The sequence below is a fragment of the Vombatus ursinus genome, unplaced genomic scaffold, assembly GCF_900497805.2.
Source record: "Vombatus ursinus unplaced genomic scaffold, bare-nosed wombat genome assembly UNPS02000582.1, whole genome shotgun sequence".
In the NCBI taxonomy this organism is placed as follows: Eukaryota; Metazoa; Chordata; class Mammalia; order Diprotodontia; family Vombatidae; genus Vombatus; species Vombatus ursinus.
Genome location: NW_020940360.1, coordinates 34,125,248 through 34,145,599, shown reverse-complemented (window position 1 = coordinate 34,145,599; position 20,352 = coordinate 34,125,248). Strand labels below are relative to the sequence as shown.

The 20,352-nt window shown below is 40.7% G+C and overlaps 1 pseudogene; it reads right to left on the bottom strand.

The window, feature by feature from the left end:
* The window catches only part of LOC114037700, a 73,600-nt pseudogene that overhangs the window by 14,493 nt on the left and 38,755 nt on the right, over positions 1 to 20,352 (bottom strand).

Genomic DNA, 20,352 nt, shown 5'->3' with positions numbered 1-20,352 from the left:
GGTCAAAAGCCTTTAATATATGTCAGGTTAGCAGAACCATACCCTATGTTGATAGGGGTTTGCCTATGGACTCCTAGTTTGGCCTAGGGAGACTGAAGTTTCAGTACTATGAAACTTTCAGAAACTGAAAAAAAAAATGACTGGTATCCAGTAGCATTTTCCCATCTCACCTTTCATATTACAGTTCTTCTATCAGCAAATGAATATCTTCAGAGAGAAATGGAGCACAGTATCAGCAAACCAAGACCAATCAGATCTGAGCTTTCTAATCTTAAATTGTCCCTGTTGTGGGACATTGTATTTTAATGAAGCTAATAGATTACATTGGGTTGTATATTCCATTTGGAGGGTGAAGCTTCCTCAGAATATTTCAGTAAACAGAGAAGGCCAAGAAAGAGTGGGCTGATAATAAAAGGAGAAAGTTTCTCCCTATGTCTCCCTAGTTCTGTTTCCTCTGCCTCTCTTTCTCTCTGAGGTGAGAAAAAAAGCCTTATTTGGTAATAATAACAATTTTTAAAAGAGGAAACTTGGTGATACCTGGTCCCATGTAATGTTCCCGTTGTAATGAAGACTTCGGAAATAGGGACAGCCATGGTTTGGTTAGCTCGATCATGCAGTGGATAGAGTGCTGTACCTGGACTGAGGCAGACTTCTTTTCATGATGCTATCCTCAGACACTTATTAGCTGTGTGACCTTGGGCAGGTCACTTAACTCTATTTGCCTCAATTTCCTCATCTGTAAAACAAACTGGAAAAGGAAATGGCAACAAACCACTCCAGTATATTTGCCAAGAAAACCCCAAAAGGAGTCATGAAGAGTTGGACTCAGATGAACAACAACATAGTTTGGATGAGTTGGGGTAGGGGATGGCAGGAATACACAGTAGAAAGCTCAACTCCTCCAATGACTGTGTTCTCAATAGATGTTCCCGTCAATGAAGCAGATTTACTACCTCCCCAGGTCTGCCCATCCTGTGTGATTCTTGTCCATATCCTTCTCTAAGTTTAACACAGGGGGTCCACCCAACATGTTGGGGGCTCTCCTCACTTTCTATTGACATTGAAAAGATGGCAGTGGAATACATAGGCCATCCATCACTTATCCCTCCCTTTCACAACCTGACCATTCCCATACTCCTTTTTTATCATTCATGCATTTCTTTAATGACAACCTTAACCTCAGAGATGCAGCACAGTACAAGGAGAAGAGAGCGGCCCTCAGAGTCAAGAAGGCCTGGGTTCAAGTCCTATCTCTGACACAGGCTGGCTGCTTGACCTTGCTGGAATTATTTTATTTTTCAGTGGTCCATACAATGTCTAAGACATTAGGTTACAGAAGAGCTACCAATCTTCATTGGTAGAGGGAGCTTCTTCTCTGGAAGGTCCTTATATCAATGAAGTCACACCTCTCATCTAAAAAACATATCTGCTTTACAAATGTAATTTGCAATTTCAGGTTTGTAACATGCTGCTGCCTGCACACACCTACCATGCGCCTGTCAATGCCCACTCTGGGTGTTATTCATTGTCGGCTCTTCAGAGGCCATGGTATTCCATGACTCCAGGTCACTAGAGAAAAAAAAATCACAATGTCACTGTTTGAGACTGAGAAGAAAATTGACCTCTTGGCCAACCACAAGAGACAAGCCATGAAATTGGGCAGGGAATCTTCATGGTTTAAGCCCACGTTTTAATTCTTGAAAACCCCTCTCTTTTTTCCTTTGTTCTGTGGGTCTGCTGGTTCGAGTTACAGAAGGCCTGGCTTTCCCTGAGTCTCTTTCCACGCCATTCAGGAAAATGAATTAGCTAATCACCACCATCCAAAACAGACAGGGTTCACTCTCTTCTCCAACAGCAACAATCCTGTTAACAATGATTCCACCAGCCAGGCAATCGTTAATCAGCTTACCGAAGGTCTGAGAAGGGCTGTAACTGAATGACTCCTGATTTTTTTAAAAGAATTGTTTTTAAAAGGTTAAGGGGAGAGGGCACCAGCTAAGAGGATTAAAAAGGAACACCTGAGTAGTTATGTGAAAATGAAATTATGGGAGACCGTCTCCTCTCGGGGAGGGGAAGCTACACAATGTGTTATGCATTTGAATTACATTCCCTCACAGAGCCCGCTCACAGATGGACAAACAAGCAGACAGGCAGGCCTTTTGTCTCTCACCTCCTTGGGACTATTAGAAAGCATTCTGCCTTTTTCAAAGCCCAAGTTAAGTTAGGCTTTTTTTCTCTCCCAGACATCCTTTGCCTCAATTGCCCAAAGGCAGGGTTATGTCAAAGGAAATCCAACACCAGCTTTTCTAGTCATCAGTTTGCTCTCTCATCAAAAGGTAAAGGCTATCAGATACCCCGAAGGTGAGGATGATTCCCCCTGGGCCAGTGTGTGAAGTGGAGTCAGCACGAGCTGCGGAGTCAGGTGACTCCAGACCTAATGCCAGCTCCTCCCCCCCCCCCCCCCCCCCCCCCCCCCCCCGACTCACTGTGTGTCCTTGGGTAAGTCCCATTGAATCTGATCTGGCACCTCTCCACTAACCAAGGTAGGGTGGGGACAGGTGAAATCTGCCAGAGACATCACACGGGTTCACATGGGTTTAAGTCGTAATACACTCTGGGGTAAAAATAGGAGAGGGTGCCATGTGACCAGAGAGGGCCTGGAGACCTGGAGGCAGGAGGACAGCTGCAGGACCTGGAAAAGTCCTGCCTTTGCCAGGCTTGGCCCTGTCCTTGGCGAGCAGCAACCCAAGAAACAAAAGTCAGAGCTCTCCAGAGGACGATCCAGAGTGGTCCAGAGGGCTTGTGCTTTGCATTCTTTTCCAGGTGAGGGGGGAAAACAGCACTAGCATGGTTACCCTTGGAAACTGTCTGCTGTTATAGCATCACAAGAATTTCCTGATCGTCAAGCCCTGCTGTGGCATGGTGGATTATGATGAACTCTGCTCTCTCTGAGCAGTGTGGCATGTTTTTCTCCCAATGTGGTATGTAGTAAAGAAAACTAGATCTGGAGTCCAAAGCCCTGAGTTCAAGTTCCAGCTCTGAAATGTACTAGCTACCTGACCCTGGACAAGTCATTTAACTATCTGAAGCCTCAATTTTCTCCCTCAGCTGTAAATGGGGATGAGAATAGAGTAGTTAATTAAAACTGGAAGCTACCAGAAGGGCCAGAGTTATGGCCCTTTTCACACCCTTCTCCACCCACCATCTTCAGTACTAGCCTTGAGCTAGGGTCTCTTGCTCTCAATGCTCCTACTGAACTGAGGGTGGGCTTTGTGCTACTTGCCCCAAGGACAAACGTTCCTAGTTATAGCTCTATCTCCCTCCCGCCATTGGGCAGAAAATAATTTGTAAACCATAAAACCACATGGAATTGTGAATTATTCTTATTATTTGATCCACCTCCCCTGCTAATTTTAAGGAGAAAATAAGTATTTTTTTCTCCTTGCATAATATCCCTCCCGGTGGGCTACTGAATTAAAAGGAGCAGTAGGAACCGTTCCAAAGGCTTGGTAAGAGGAATTAAAGAGGCAGAAATGCCCTTATTTATTGAACCTGAAAAGAAGAGTGCTTAACTGTTTATACATATCTCTTCAAATGCTTTTATCAAAACCTTCAGAGTCTGGTTTCAGGGGAGCTGGGGGCAGAGGTGGTAGAGGAATTATTCTGTATGACTAGGTAATTTTGTCCACAAGCTGCACCTGGAAAGAATTTATCCTTACAATATTTTTTGCCCTGCCCCCAGTTTTCCCTCTCTCCTCTCCCCCTCCCCCCACCCTCACTACAAGTAATAAACTATGTGCTCCAAGAGATGCTGAGAAAGTATAATATTATATGACAATTATAGGCCTCTGACACACTTGGTGACCCTTCTTTGTGAACATTTGAGAGAAGACGGACAAGGGTCATAAAGAATATGTAGGCATGGATTGATTTTGATCTGCATTGTTGGAGGGAACTTGTGAATTGATGAGATTTCACATCCATTTGAATATTTAAACACAGGAAGGGATATGTCATTTTCATTGTCTTATAGATGAAAGTATTAGAGCATCAAAACTATCATAGGTTCCCAAAGTGGGCAATACTGCCCCCTGGGAGGCACTGGACCAATCCAGGAGGATGGCAGTAGCCTTGGGTGCGATTGGGGGGCATTGAATAAAAATAAGGGGATGGTGGAAGCATGAAAAAGAAGAGAAGAGAATTTTGAAAAACTGTTCATATATGTTTCATCTGTTATATAACAGAGTTAAAGTCATAGTGATTACATTATTTTCCAAGTAAACACACAAAATGCATGTTATAACCCATCAGTGATCAAGTCTGCTAACAAGTCTTAACAAGCAAGTGTTGGCAAGTCAGCATGTCTTGAATTGTTAGGAGGTCCAGCATGCATGGGCAGGAATATGTGCGTGTAATGACTTGTATATAATACGATACTATACAGTTACATGACGCAATACTGCGTCACCAAAATTTCTATGCAGGAAAAAAACACAAATTTGCAATAAATTATTAAATTTAAGGTGCATCTCTTTTTTTTGAAATTTTATATTTTTTTGAAATGACGTAAATTTTTAAGAAACTGTTAAAGAGTTAAAGAAAGTAGATTTCCAGGGAGGCGCTGAGCAACATTTTTTTTAAAAGCAGGAGATAGGCCAAATAAGTTTGGGAACTTCTGACCTAGATAATTTGTCTTTTGCCCCTCTCTAAGTTGACTCTTTCCATGACACATGCTACCTGTGAATTTAAATGGAAGGCAACTAGGGACAACAAGGTAGCATAGTGTTGGACTGTTGAGTCAGAAAGATTTGAATTCAAATCCTGCTTCAGACACTCAGTGTGACTTTGGGCAAGTGCTTAAGCTCTGTCAGCCTCAGTTTCCTCATCTGTAAAATGAAGCTAATAATAGCACCTTTCTTCAGAGAGGTTGTTAGGACCAAATGAATGGAGCAAATCTTACAGAACATTATAAATGCTATCTGTTATTAAACAAAACACTTGGGAGTAGTTCTAAAATGTCAGAGAGACCACTGCTTTCTTAAACACAGCATCAGTGATTTGGATTTTGCATAGGCAATCTTCTCAATCTTTTGGAAGCTGGACTACAGAATGAATTTGTTGTTCACTGTGGTAGAATATACAGATGGTGATGTCACCTTCAATCAATGCCAACTTGAAATATGCTATGAGCTCACTTGGTTTCCTTGTGTGGCCACATGGCACCCTGTCTCAGACAGAATACCAGGATGCTTGGGACATCATAGACTCTGAATGTGGTTTGGGCCTTAATAAGTCATCTGGCCTTGTGGTGAAGGAGTGGTGTGGTTTTGTTTTGCATTCATATTTATTTGTGGGTAAAAATGTCTTTCTGTAAAGAAGGACATTTTAACTTCATGATGCCAAGATGACTCTTTGAAATATATCTAACATTTTTTTCAGAGGGATCTTAACGCTTTTCCTTTGCTTTAGCATAGACAAGATGAATAGCTCTCCCTTCATTCTAATAACTAAAGGGGGAATGGAGAAGAGGAAGCCATTGTCTTCTCTCTCTTCCTCTTCACCACCCAACTTCTTGGGAAGAGAAATCTACACTCCTTGTTTCCACTTCCTCACCACCCACTTATTCCCTAATCTATTGCAATCTAATTTCTCTTCCCATGATTCAACTGAAACTAGGTTACCAGTGACCTCCTCACTGACAAATCCAATAACCTTTTCTCACTTTATCTGTCTTGACCTTTCCATGACATTCACCAGTTTCCTATTTGATATTCTCTCTTTCTTTGACTTCTGTGGCGCTGCCTTCTCATGGTTTTCCTTTTATTTTGCTGACCACTCCTTTTCTGTCACTTCCGTTGACTCTTCCTCTTCTTCCAATCCCTGAAACATGGCTCTTCTCTCAGATTCTGTGCTAGGCCCTCTTCTCTTCTTTTTCTGCACTCTGACCCTTAGGAATCTCCTCTACCTCTATGCCTTCAATTATCACCTCCATGCATATAATTACCAAATCTAAACTGCCACCTAATGTGCCCTTAGATCTTCAGTCTTATATTTCTAGTAGCCTCTTAGATTTTTCCACCTGGGTATTCCATTAGCACCTCAAACTGAACATGCCTAGAACTGAACTCACTCTCTTCCCCCAAACTAGTCTTAGCCCCAGCTTCTCTATTACTGTCAATGGCATCACCATCCTTCCAGTCACCCAGGATTATAGCATTTCTTCACTCCCCTGTTATGCAAAAGTGACCCCTTACTACCTCTAAAGTCTCTTTCATATCTGACCCTTCCCCACTCCTTCCATGGAAACCACTCAAGGTAACAGAAGCACAGATCTCATACCTAAAGGGACCTCAAAATTATTCAGTCCAACGTGTCCCTCTACAACATAGCCCTTAAGTTGTCTCTACTTTAAGACCATCGGTGGGGCAACTCATTTCACTTTAGGATATTTGCAAATGTTAAGAACTTCCTCCTTGCATAAAGCCTAAGTAGGCCTCTTTGCAACTTTCACCCACTGATCTGTGTTCTGCCATCGGGACCAAGCAGAACAACTCTGTTCTCTCTACTAGATAGATGGATGGATGGATGGATGGATGGGCAGATGAACTGAATGGTTGGATAGATGGGTAGATAGAAAAAATATTTATTAAACACTTAGTGTCAGGCACAGTGCTAAATGCCAGAGATACATATAAAAGCAAAGAAGACAGTCCCTGACCTATTACATTTTAATAGGGGAAGGAAACACATAAGGAGTACTAGAGAGTGGACCGGGTAACCAAGTGGGAACATGGTATGGAAACTTAAAGAATTGTTGGGGGTAGCCTGCTTCCTAGCTGGATAAGGCAAAGTGCTCACCTATGGAGGGGAGGAAAGCCATGGAGTCCTAGTATCCAATGGGGTGGAGATGGTTGGAGAGTAAAGCTATGACCTGAGACTTCCAGACTACAGACCTTTATAGTTATCACTTCCCACTCCTACCTCCCAACCATATCTTTTTTTCTCTAAGCTAAACATCTCCAATTCATTCAGCTGATGTTTATATGGCATGATCTCTGAGGCCCTTCACCATCATGATGGTCCTCCTCTTGGTCTTTCCAAATTATCTTTTCTCAAATGCATCATTCAGAATTGGAGAGAAAGTGAGCATAATATTGGGGTTTCATTTCCAACAATGTTTGAGGTGCCACCAGAATCATGATTTCATCAAGCAAGTAACATAATTGGTGGGGAAGGCTCTACAATGTCAAAGGTTTAAATAGTGGGGTTGCAAGCAGTGGGTAAATGGTCAGAGGAGACAGAGGGAATCTCATAGAGCAGTATGACTTTATTATTGAACCATTAATGACTACTCTTTAGGTCTAGTCATACTTCCTAGGTTCCAGATCAACCTAACTATACTATAATCCACACATCTCCATCTTTTCTACAAGAATAGCAAAAGAAAAAAAAAGCATAAACAGAAGGACTCTTTTCACTCAGATTATTGACTTTTAACTTGTCTTCCAGTCTCCAGTCTAATTCCTTTCCATCTTCATAATGCCCAAATAATCTTCCTAATATGCCACTATGATCCTATAACAATCCTCTACTCCAAAACCTTCAGGAAGTCCCCTTGCCTAGCAAATCAAAAAAATAACAAATTCCTGACCCTGACATTCAAGACTTTTCAAAATTTAATTTTAAACTTATCTTTCTAGAATTGTGTTGCTCCCTTCTTTTTGTCTTTTCCCAATTCTGGCTTATGACATATTGGCTTATGACATTCCCTGTGTTTGGAATGGAATCTCTCCCATCTCAATCAGTCGATATCCTTCCTTTCTATCAAATCCCAACTCTTGCCTCTCTCCTGCTACCTATCCCTCTTTTCACCCCTCTATAAGGAAGAGGTCTCTTCTCTTCAAATTTCTCATAGTGCTTTTTATGGACACTTTCTTTGCACACATATTGCTCACCCCTTGCTCATTGTTATTTGTGTACTTGTCTTATAAAAAAGACTTTTTATTGTCTTTAGACTATAAAAACACAGGATTTAGATTTAGATTTACAGATTTAGAGCTGGGAGGATCCTTGGGAGTCATCTAATCCAGCTCACTTATTTTACAGATAAGGAAATTTAAACCTAGAGAAGCCAGGTGATTTGCCAAAGGTCACATGGGTAGTGACTAGCAGATCTGAGATTCAAACCAAGAGCTGATCCCAGATCCAGAGCTCATTCATTGTACTGTGCCATGTTGCTTCTAAGCCTCTGAGAGCAGAACCAATCCCCATCTGTTCCTGTAACCCTAGCACCAAATGGAGTGCTTTCCATTGAGTGGACTTGCAATGAATGTTTATTGAATTGAATAGAAACATTTACAAAATGTTTATACGCTGGCAAGGCAGTGTTCTAGATATTGAATACTCTCAAGTCCATTCCCTTAAATCAGAATGAGGGAACTGTTTAGCAGATCCCTTTCTGGTGTATAGTTTTTGACAACTTGAAATTCTTCATCATACCCAACTTCATTTTCTCACTTTGCCACCCAAGTCTACCTCCCTTTGATGTGACTTCAGAGAAAATGGTTACCTATTTCCTAAGTTACACATTGGAGTGCAGAAATCACTCCCAAGATTGTTTCAAGCTGGCTCTATATTTAACTTTTGGATTAACCCCAAGCAAGAAAGGGCCACAGACTAATGTGTTAAGGATTACTACCTTGTTGTGGTAGGAGGACATTTATAGCTCAAAGAAACTATGAACTGTGCTATGCTGAGTTATCCAAGGACAGGTCACAATGGAGAGGTCTGACAAAAGGTGATTCATTAGAAAAGGAAATGGCAAACCACTTCAGTATTTTTGCCAAGAAAACCCCATGGACAGTATTAAAATGCTAAAAGATATGACATCAGAAGATGAGTCCCACAATTAGGAAGGTATCTAACATATCTTGGACAGACTTCTGAAGATAGTGGAGGACAGAAGGGCCTGGCATGCTATGGTCCACGGGGTCACGAAGAGTGGGATATAACTGAATGACTGAACAACAACAAAGGAATATGATGGCAGTGTTATCAGAACTTCCGACACAATGCCTAGCACATTGTGGACTTGTTGAATGAAAAAGGAAGGAAGGAAAGGAGGGAGGTAGGAAGGAAGGGAAGAAGGAAGGAAGGGAGAGAGGGTGAAAGAAAGGGAGGGAGAAAGAAAGGAAGAAGGGGAGGAGGGCAGGAGGGAAGAAGAGAGAGAGGGAGGGAGAGGGGAAGGGAGAAAGGAATGAAGGAAGGGAGAGAAGGAGGAAGGGAGGGAAGGAGGGAGGAAGGAATTGGTGAATTATCGAAAACCAGACCACAAAGCAACACCTCTGTGATCAAGGAGTTGGCCCTACTGGTTGGCCAAGAATACAATGGGCTATGTTAGAGGATCTGAGTCTGATGTTTTGGTTTAATCAAAGGATCTCGAGAGCATATATTCTTGTTTACAATTGAGGGGGAAGGAATGCTTACCTCTGCTTAGGCCAGCTGTAAGGTAGCCAAGCTGCAGACCAGGGACTTGAAACCTAAATTCAGCAGAAGAGGCAATGCATTTAAGGTGGTGGGTGATAATGGGAACTCCTCCCATGGACCTGTGCGCACACTCCAGCCCTTGCTGAGGCAAGGTAGCTACGCAAACACAATAGCAGAACCTTGTGCTTTGCCTAGGTGAGCCTGAGTCCTTGAAAGTTTTCTTTTGCCTAGCTAAGAGATGTCAAACATGTGGTCCAGAGGCTACAAAAGTCCCACAACACTGAGGAGTGCAGCAAACCCAGATTAAAATTTCATTGGAAAATATTTAACCAAATAAAAAACAATAAAACACAGATAATATTAATACAGCCAATTCTTGCTTATCGTAGGTGCACCCTTCTACAGGTCTCCCCTCCCCCCTCTTGTGGGGCTCTGTGTGGCCCCTTCTCCAGCTCTGCAGGCCCCTAGAAATGTTTTCAATGTCTAGATTGAAGGAACCCTGACACAGGGCTGCACCAGAGCTGCTACCACTGCTGTTAACAACACTGCCACCACTACCAACTTCAAGGAGCCAGAGCCAGAGCTGGGGGCTGGGGTCCTGCAGCCCACCCCAGGAGTCAAGGAATGAGAATTTAAAGTGAGAGCTGTCTGTATTTCCCAACAACAGCACAAAAGTCAGTGAGCGGCAATAAGGTTTACAGATGATTGATCAGTTATTTGTCAAACAGGTGCCATGACACAGCAATAATTGGAGTCATGCTTCCAGGGATGTCTAGCCTACAGGCTTTGAAAGACTTCAAAACAATTATCAACAATGATCTCATACCCTGAGGGAGTGAGACAGAGAGCAAGGAAGGGATGGCTGATCCTAGGCATACTGTGAAACAGCAGGAGGTATAAATAACATGGTGCCCCTAATCTGAGTAGCCAGGCTGCAAAAGCAGATTTTAATGGCAGGCAGAAAGTGAAAGATAGAAGGCACTGAAGCCTAATGAAGAAAAGGCCTAGGAGGAGACTAGGGATTGTTGTTGTTGTTCAGTCATGTCCGACTTTTGATGTTTTCTTGGCAAAGATACTAGAGTGGTTTGCCATTTCCTTCTCTAGCTCATTTTACAGATGAGGAAACTGAGGCAAATAGAGTTAAATGACTTGCCCAGGTTCTCACAGCTAGTAAGTGTCTGAGGCTGGATTTGAACTCAGGAAGAGAAGTCTTCCTGACTCCTCACTTTCTACCTGCCATTAAAATCTGCTCTGATATCAGATGCACTGATTACTCCTTGAGGTGTTACCCCTCCCAGAGGTATTGGTATATATACATACATATGTGTGTGTGTGTGTGTATATATATATATATATATACACACATATGCACATATGCACACATATGTATGTATACATATATGCATGTATAAATGTGTGTATATGTGTATACATACATATATGTATGTATATATATGTGTGTATATATATATGACTCAAGTATTCTATTAAAGAGAATCACCTGGAATTTCTGAATGCTGGGGCGGGGTGTAGTTGGGGAAGGAGGAAAGACAGCTGGGGAAGGGGATAAGAGCATCAGCTTGGGCAGGAGCTCAATTTTGGTCTTAAAAACATTATAAATGTAGAGAGAGCTAAGGGTAAAAGAATCACAAAGGTAACTCTAACTTTTTAAACTAATATCTTTAAAATTTGTGAAATCTTTATGGTTTGTATATTTTGATAGCTTTTGTTTTTAAAGCTCATTATTAGGATTAAACCAAGTAAACTTTTTTTTTGTTTAACAAGATGTTACTATAAGGACTAACCCCTAAAGCTGTTCTCTTTGGCCCCTTCACTCCTGAGATGCCTCCCTTTTTTGAATAACCCAATTCGACTTCCCTGAGGAAGGTAGGAGCCCAAAAAGGAAATGGGAAGAAGACAAGTGTCTTTTTTTTTTTTAATTTGCTTTTTGGTGAGTTAATCAGGATTAAATGACTTGCCCAGGGTCACACAGCTAGTAAGTGCCATGTGTCTGAGACTGGATTTGAACTCAGGTCCTCCTGACTCTAAGGCTGGAGTGCTATCCACTGTGCCACCTAGCTGCCCCAGACAAGTGTTTTTTTAAATCTGAAAAAGACCCCAGAGGAGAGCTGATGCAGACTAGTGGAACATTGCTTTAGCCAGGATGAGAGAGATATACTGGAAAGACTCACCCTCAAGGAGGACAACAGGGAAAACAGAGATTTGGCTGAGCCGGGTGCCTGGGAATTGGCCCATAGTGACCTGAGGAGGAGCCATGGGATCTAGAAAACAGCAGATAGTTTTAAGTCTATTCCCACATTCACAAAGTATGCGTAACAGTCAACGTGACTAGAGGTCCTAATGCAAGATGGAACATTTGACCTCACGCTTAGAGATCACTGAAAATTGGTGGGATCAGATCGTGACCTGAATAAGGCCCTAGCAGAATATACCTTTTCCAAAAGAAATAATACAGTGAAAGAAGGACAGAATAGCACTGTATGATAGAAGAGCCACTCATATGAGGAGATACAGGAAGGGAGAGGGAAGGGTGGCAAAGAGCATATAGGTAAATGTCAACAGAGGGCTAAACAGAAATGATGCTGTCTTTGGAGAAATTACAAAACACCTGGATAGGAAGAGAGATCAGGAAATAGGGGAAAAGCCTGGCACAGATGCATGATGTAATAGTGATGGAGAGCTTCAATTATCCAGACATCTGCTGGAACTTTTCTCTCTGACAAAAGCAGAGCAGCTAATCATTTCTTTTCTGCCTTTGTGGTCATCCTTCTGTAATGGAGGGACTAGCTCAAGAAGGCCAGTTTCTTAAAATCGGGGTTGGTAAACTATAGTCAAGGATTTTTGTACTACCAATGAGCTAATCATGGTTTTAACACTGTAAAATAAATACTTTAAATAAATAAATATTTTTAAAAGGCTTCTTTATAAACCATAGAAGCTTAGCTGAGGCAGTACAAAAATGGGATTGTGGGTCATAGTTTGCCAGCCTCACTCCCCTTTCCTCAGAGCATGCTCACATTTGTCCTTTCTGGTAGAATATGCAGATGTGCATTTAATTTAGGTGGAGGAAACAAAAAGGAGAAATTTTATCCTGGCTCTGATTCTCACCAACAAGGAAGAATTAGTTGCTGGGATGAAAATGATTGAAACTTGGGACAGCTAGGTGGCGCAAGGGATAGAGCACCAGCTTTGGAGTCAGGAGGACCTGAGTTCAAATCTGCCCTCAGACACTTGACACTTACTGGTTATGTGACCCTGAGCAAGTCACTTAACACCATTGCCTAGCAAAGAACAAACAAACAAAAAAAAAAAGTTAAAAAAAGATTGAAATTTTGTGAGGAAATGACTATCCATATTAGAATTTATAATAGAGAAAGATGGGCATAGTCCAACATGCATATTAGATTTTTGGAAAGCCATTGTCAAAAGAGTACAGGGAAAGGACAGCTGAAATTCCATGGCAGAAAATTCTACAGGAAAATCAGCCCAGAATGAGTTGGAGGCTCTCAAGAATGAAATGGAGATGCCACAAAGTAGAATAATTCCACTGAAGAGGAAAAGAGGAAGGCTACACAGGGAACTCACAAGCCCATTCAGATATTAGGAAAAAAAAAAACACGCATAGAAGAAGGAAGCTAAGATGGGAAATAAAAGATGAAAACAAGAAGGCATAGTCCTGTAAAAATCCTACCAGGAGTACTGAAGCTCCAATTGAAGAGGCTGATCGGTACCACTACTTAAGATGAATGGGGTGATGAGAGCAAGATGGCTTCTCAGTTCATTTTGCTTCTGTTTTCTCTGTCAAGAAAAATCTTTGGGCTGGAAAGGACAGAACAAAAATAGTTATTAGGAAATGGATACCAAAGATGGATGAGGATTTAGTAAAGGAAAATCTGGCTACCCTGGATGAGTTCAAATCCCCTTGATAATTATATGCTATGTGGCTGAGTGAGCCATGGTCAGTGATTTTTGAAAGAGTAAAGATGAGTACTTTTGGATTGGGGGGGAATGGAAAGTAGGATGTTGGAAGTGTGAGTGTTGACTACTGTACTGATAGGAGAGATCATCTTGGGAGAAAAGATGACAGAATTTGGTAACCATTTGGTTATGGGGGAAGAGGGAGAGGGAAAAACCAAAGATGAGCACAGAGTTTCAAGCCTGGATGACTGGGAGGATAAAAATGCCATCAACAGGTCTGGAAAAGAACTAAAGTCCTAGAATCAAAGATTTGGACCTTAATGGAACTTGGAGGTTATCTAGTAACCTTAGTTTACAGAGGGAGAAACTGAGCCCAGAAGAGTAAAGCGATTTGCCCAAGGTCACACAGGTACTAAGTAGAAGACCCAGGATTCAAACCCAGGTTCTTTGAATCTGAATAAAATTCAACACTCTTTCCATTTCACTACAATGTTGTTGTTTGTCCTTTGTTCTCAAAGAGAACCGTGACATCAGGAAGGTGATGCCATGACTTGCAAGTGAATTGGATTTAAGTGAGAGAGGGCTGTGCAAAGTCACCAGCCTCATTTTCTTCCCCCGGGGCCATCTGGGTGTCCAGTGGCAAGACATAGATCAGGACGACTGGAGATGGCCTCCTCACTACAATGAATAACATGTGAAAGAAAGGACAGGACATTCTTAAAGGCATTGTCCAATATAGACCTTATATTCTGTTAGCTCGGTGTCCAAAGTAAAGTTAAAAGTAAAGGGGTGTGTGTGTGTGTGTGTGTGTGTGTGTGTGTGTGTGTGTGTATTTTCCCCGCTACCCCAAGATTCAATCTAATTGTGAGTGGAGACAGTCACCAAATCACTGAGTGGAAGAATGACTGGGATATACAAAAACCTGTAATTAATTAAATAGGTGGTTGCTAATTAAATAGGTGGCTGCTTCCAACTCCAGAAAAGAAGGCTCTGAGTTCCTTGCAAAGTTGAGTGAAACTGGTACCATAGTTAATTTGCCCTTTTGGTGGAAAGTAAAAGCCAAGAGATATTTTTCTGCCCCCTAGAGCCCCGCCATGTGTCTACGAGTGAGATTTTTCTTCTCTGGTAACTCAGGCTTTTGGTTTTTGTTTTTTCTTTTGTGCTCTTGGTATTGAAGAGGTTAATGGTTGGAGCTCTCTCAGAACTCAACTCAGTAAACATTGGGAGAAAAACCCAGCAAAAGGAGTCAGACAGCTCTCCAGTTAAGTGGCTTGGGGCTCCCTTAGCTGAGAGGGTTAAAGTCGAAAAGGCCCCAGGGGAAACAGCCTGTGCTGCTCCCAGAGCTGTTTTGCAGAGGCCTACACTTCCCAAGAAATCAGTTAACTGAACACAAATTATTTTCTGGGCTTCCCAGGAGCTTACTTCTTCCGCTCTCCTCCCTCCTCTCCCCGTCAACCTCGACCTGTTTCAATATTTTCCCTTTCATGGGCCTTGTGTTCAAAGGAGAGGTTGGTAGCAGCTGGATGGTTCTCTACGCTGCACTCTTGAGATAAATCTTGTTAGTTTATTTGGGTATTTGGGGCATCCTTCCAGCAAGCAGATCAGGAAGGAAGGAAATGGGGGTGGGGAAGTATCAAGGAGCTGGGAGACGTGTCTGAAGCACCCTCTGGTGGTTAGGCCCGGGGCACGAGAAGGCAACAGCATCTTCCAACCTTCTTCTTCAACAAATCTACTTAATGACTTGAGACAAATTCCTTGACTTTTTTTGGTGCCTTTCATTTCCTCCAAAGACTTGCTAGATTTTAGGAGTTGGAGGTAAGAGCTTTTCCTCTTATAAAGGAGAATCTTATTCTTGCTAAATTAATCTAAGTCCTAGAGAGAGAGGAACAGAGTCTCAGAAAACTGTATTCCCTTCTGCTTTTGACAGAGGGGTCCTACACGCCCAATGAAAGAATCAAGGGAACAGGTAAGACCAAGAGAGACAACAAGCATTTATTAATCGATTACTGTATGCCAGACATTCTGCCTTTGGATACAAATACATACAAAAAGACAGTCCCTGCCCTCAGTGAACTTCCATTCTAATGGAGGAAGACAATATAAGCAAAAGAGAGCTGAAAAAACACTGGGCCTGAGTGTAAGGAGAGAATCCTAACAGTGTTCCACAGAACCCCTGGAAGTGATGAGAGCAGATGTTTCTGCCCTCGATTTAGGTAGGTGTTAAAGATTTCTATTCTCTCGCACAAGCGGCTTGGACTAATGATGGCGTGGTGCTGGTCTGTAAAGGTCAGGTCTCAAATAAATAATTATACCCTCAGTTTCAAAGGAGATGGAGATGAGAGCCATGACAACAAGAAGGCATCATATCATGGGAATAATAACAGGTAACATTTAGATAGCTCTTTAAGATTTGAAACAAGGTGTATATATATGTCATCTCATCTGATCCCCACAGCAGCCCTGTGAGACAGGTGCTATTAATATCCTCATTTGATAGATGAGGAAACTGAGGATGAGAGAAATAAATGACCTTCCCAGGATTACACAGCCAATAAAGTGTCTAAAGCTAGATTTGAACTCAGGACTCCCTGATTTCAAAATCAGCACTCTTATCCACTGTACCACCTAGTTGCTTCCAAGCATGGTACAATCCAAAAGATTTGGAGTCAAAGGATCTGAGTTCAAATCCTGACCTTGCCGTGTGTAATCTGTAAGACACATTCATTCACCTCTCCAGTCCTCAGTTTCCTCATCTGTAAAATGAGGATGTTGGGCTAGCTGGCCTCTGTATCTATGATACTATCATCCTATGTCACTTCATTTCTCTGAACCTCATTTTCCCCAACTGTAAAATAAAAGGATCCTTCCCACCTCTAAATCTATGATCCTATGATATTTGTCTATTTCACTAACTATGGTAGCATATGTGGAGGATGTTTTTCCCTATTCTGATTGTGTCTTACTCTGCCACCTTAGGGCCTGAGCTCTTTCTAGGGATGATGGGAAAGTGGAAAGAATCAGCCTACAGGTTAATTTTATCATCATAGCCCCAAAGAGAAGACAGTCATTTGCCTGTGTTAAGGAGAACAACCCCATCTCCCCATCTCCCCACCTCCCCAAGGCAAGTAGAGAGTAGTCATATTTTATTCAAAAATCCCTATGATGGATCTATGATCTTAGTGATTTGGGTATTTCCTCCAATAATGAAGATTGCAATTTATCCACACCTGTCATCTTGTGTTACTTTCATTCCTGTCCTCCCCTAAGTTCAACACAAGGGTACACTTAGCATGTTGGGAGTCTTCAGTTTGTAAGCTCCTTGAAGGCAGAGACTATCTTTTGCCTTTTTTGGTATCTCCAGCACTTAGCACAATGCCTGATACATAGCAGGTGCTTAATATATGTTTATTGATTGATTTCTCCCTTTTTCTTGACTTGGTAAGAGTCCAGTGACCAGTGAAGCAGATCATTATCCCTGCCTGCCACCCCATGACTGGCCCATTTTCTTTTCACTCATAATTACCTTATTGACTTTCTTGACACCAATTCTCCATGATTCTTTTTTCAGAAGTAAATTTTTATTGAAATAATTTGTTTTACATCGCTTAATTTCCCCCCTAAATCCAGGTATGCTGGAGCCAGCTTGTATAGGCTCTTAATATCTGATTGTCAAATTTTTAGTGTGAACATTTATACCTTGGAAATTGCCAAACATTACAAATCAGGATTTGATTTATTGGTTAGCTAGTTGTTTAGATTTAATAAAGTGATGGAGAAAATATTAATAAGTTATTAATTATTAGGCATGTAGTATGTATTTTTAAAAGGAGAGTCGGTTGTTAAACATTTACCTGCACACCACTGCCGTATTCCTCCCTACCTCCTCCCAGAGAGTCATCCCATATAAAAAAAAATCCTTTATAATTGTTTATTTTCAATGTACTAAACCATCTTTTATCCAGTGACCCTGGCCTCCTTGTTGTTCCATGATTAAGACAGTCCAATTCTTGACTTTGGACACATTCTCAGGCTGTCCCTCATTCCTAGAATGTGCTCCCTCCTCCACTATAACTACCATCTTTCTCAGCTTCCTTTAAGTCCCAGCTAAAATCCTACTTCCTATAGGATGCCTTGTGTAACACCTCAACTCCAGTGCTTTCCCTCTGTTCATTATTTCCTATTTATCCTGTATAAGGCTTGCTTTCTATCTATTTGCATATTGTTTCCCCCATTAGACTTTAAGCTGCTTGTGGGCAGGGACTGTCTTTTACCGCTTTTTGTATCACTCAGCGCTTAGCACAGTGCCTGATACATAGTAGATGCTGAATAAATATTTATTGATTGGTTGATTGATTGTTCATGTTAGGTGCCTTCCCTTTTCCTCTTGATTGCTCCTCAATTTCAATTCTTCAGAAACTATAGGGTCCCAAAACTCATGACCATACAACACTGGAAGAATATTGATATTTGTAAGATGAGCCTCTGTTCTAGGAAAAACTTGGCCATTAGAAAGAAAACTTTGTGATTTCCAAAAGAAAATCCAGCCTACCCTCTCCTGCTCAAGCCTAGGCCCAACTCACGGTCCATATGTAGTATCAAAGATGTATCTACTGGTTGGTAAAGTCTATAGGTTGCCTATTTAATTGCTTACGATAGCTTGGACAACAGTCATTCTTCACACATTTGGTTCATCCCACTGGATGCATTGAAACTATTAGAGTGATTATGAATCACATTTAGAAGGACTTGATGCAATCCCCACAATCATAACCATAAACAAGAGCATCTGGAGGACTTCACATCTATAGGGCATCCTTCCTCAGCCTGGATCCTGTGATGTCCTCCATGACATCAGTGAACAATTTTGGCAAACATACATGTTGCTCTTCTGTCTTGCCATTGGACTTCGATGACTACGAGAATAAAGCTGATGACTGTGCAACTCTGCCTCACTTATTAAATCTAATTCACTCACAAGTCAACGCATCATTTTGTGTTGTCATTGGTCCTTTTTGAAAACCAAAGATGAACAAGAACAACATCTCACTTCTTTACACCTCACTTGATGTTAATGATGGAGGGTCATTAAATAAGTTTATGTTTGTTGTTTGCTTTTCAAGGGATCTTATATAAATTTGACATATGCATGGAATTTTACCTCATTAATGGACAATCTGTAAGTTAGCATTTCATTCTAGCAAATCTATGGTTTTTCAGAGTTAGGGAAAAAAATAAGCACAGTGGAATTTGTATTCTTCATACCTTTCAGTCAATTGTGTTATGGTAAAGATTTAGGCTACAAAACATGATTTGAAAAAGCCTACCTATCCATTTCTAATTCCTTAATCAAAGACACCCTCCATGAGGGTGAAGATAATTCTCATATTAAAAAATATGTATAGATGAGAAAGTAGGCATATGAGTCAATAATTATTGATGATCTTTTGCTCAATTTTGAGGAGTAGTAATTGCTGCCTTATATCCTCTAGAAATTCCACTTTCTGAAATGTATCTACTTTTTTAGAGGAAGTCGTATAATTGCATCTTTATCTCATATTTTTTCTTTTTACAATTTGGATCATTGTGGAGGGAGTGGCAGTTCAGACATGAGGAGGCAGAAAAGAAAAAACTTCATAACTTGTGTAACAAATAACTTGTAAAACAAGAAAATGTCACATCCATTGAGTTCTGTAAGGTACAAAAGGAAATAGTTGCATTGGTTTTATTTTGTTTACTTTTGATGTTCATCATTATGAATGAACCTCCTTGTTACTTGATCTCATAATTCATTGCTATTATTAGGAAATACATCAAGCAAACCACACTATCTTATATAAAAATGCAAACTTTATCCTCAATCACATCAGTTGCAAATTTCTAATGATTTAATCTAGGATAGAATTATAGATAATGAGTGTCCACTGTAGAGAGCTTTTTTCCTTTCCTTTTCTTTTATTTCTTTTTTTTTTAATGTTTTCTTCGTATTATTTTTTTTCCTCATTGTCACTCCCCAGTAACTCTTCTCCACCTCTTCCCTACACATAGGAAATATCTCAACAAATGAGTAGTCAAGCAAAATAAATCAACACTTTGCCTATGTCTTTTAAAATGTGCTTTGTTCTGTACCTACCATCAATTACTTTTTAATTTAGGAGGCAGAAGACAGACTTCATCAGGAGTCATAGGTGATTGCTACATTGATCAGAGTTTTGACATCTTTCAATGTTATTTTCAATTACACTGTTACAGTCATCTTGTAAATGGTTCTGATTCTGCTTGCTTATTTTACTCTGCATCAGTTTGAACAACTGTTCCTTAGTTTCTCTGAATTTTTCATTTCTTATATTTCTTTTTCAACACAATTATCCTCAATTCCATTCATTTTTCACAAATTACACCACCCCCAATCAATAGATATCTACTTTACATCTGATTTTTTGCTACTACAAAAAATACTGCTATAAATATTTTTACATAAATAGGCCCTTTCCCTCTTTATTTGATTACATTGGGTTCAAATGCCTAGTAGTATCACAGGGTCAAGGGTTTAGAGATCTTTTTATAATTTCTAATGGTTTTCCAAAATAGTTAAACCAATTTATAGCTGCACTATTGGTACATCAGTATGCCTGTTTTCACCTAGTCCCTCTAATATTTGTCATTTTCTTCTTTTATCATCTTTGCCAATCTGAGAGTTGTGAAGTAAAACCTCAAAATCATTTTATTAATAATCTTTTATTATTAGGGATTTGAAGTATTCTTTCATATGGTTATTGATAGCTTGGATTTTTTTCTTTTGAAAACTGACTTCATATCCTTTGACCACTTATCCATTAGGGAATGGATCTTAATTTTATATAATTATTTCCTATATGTATCTTGGATATTGGACCTTTATTAAAGAGATCTGCTATAAACATTTTCCCA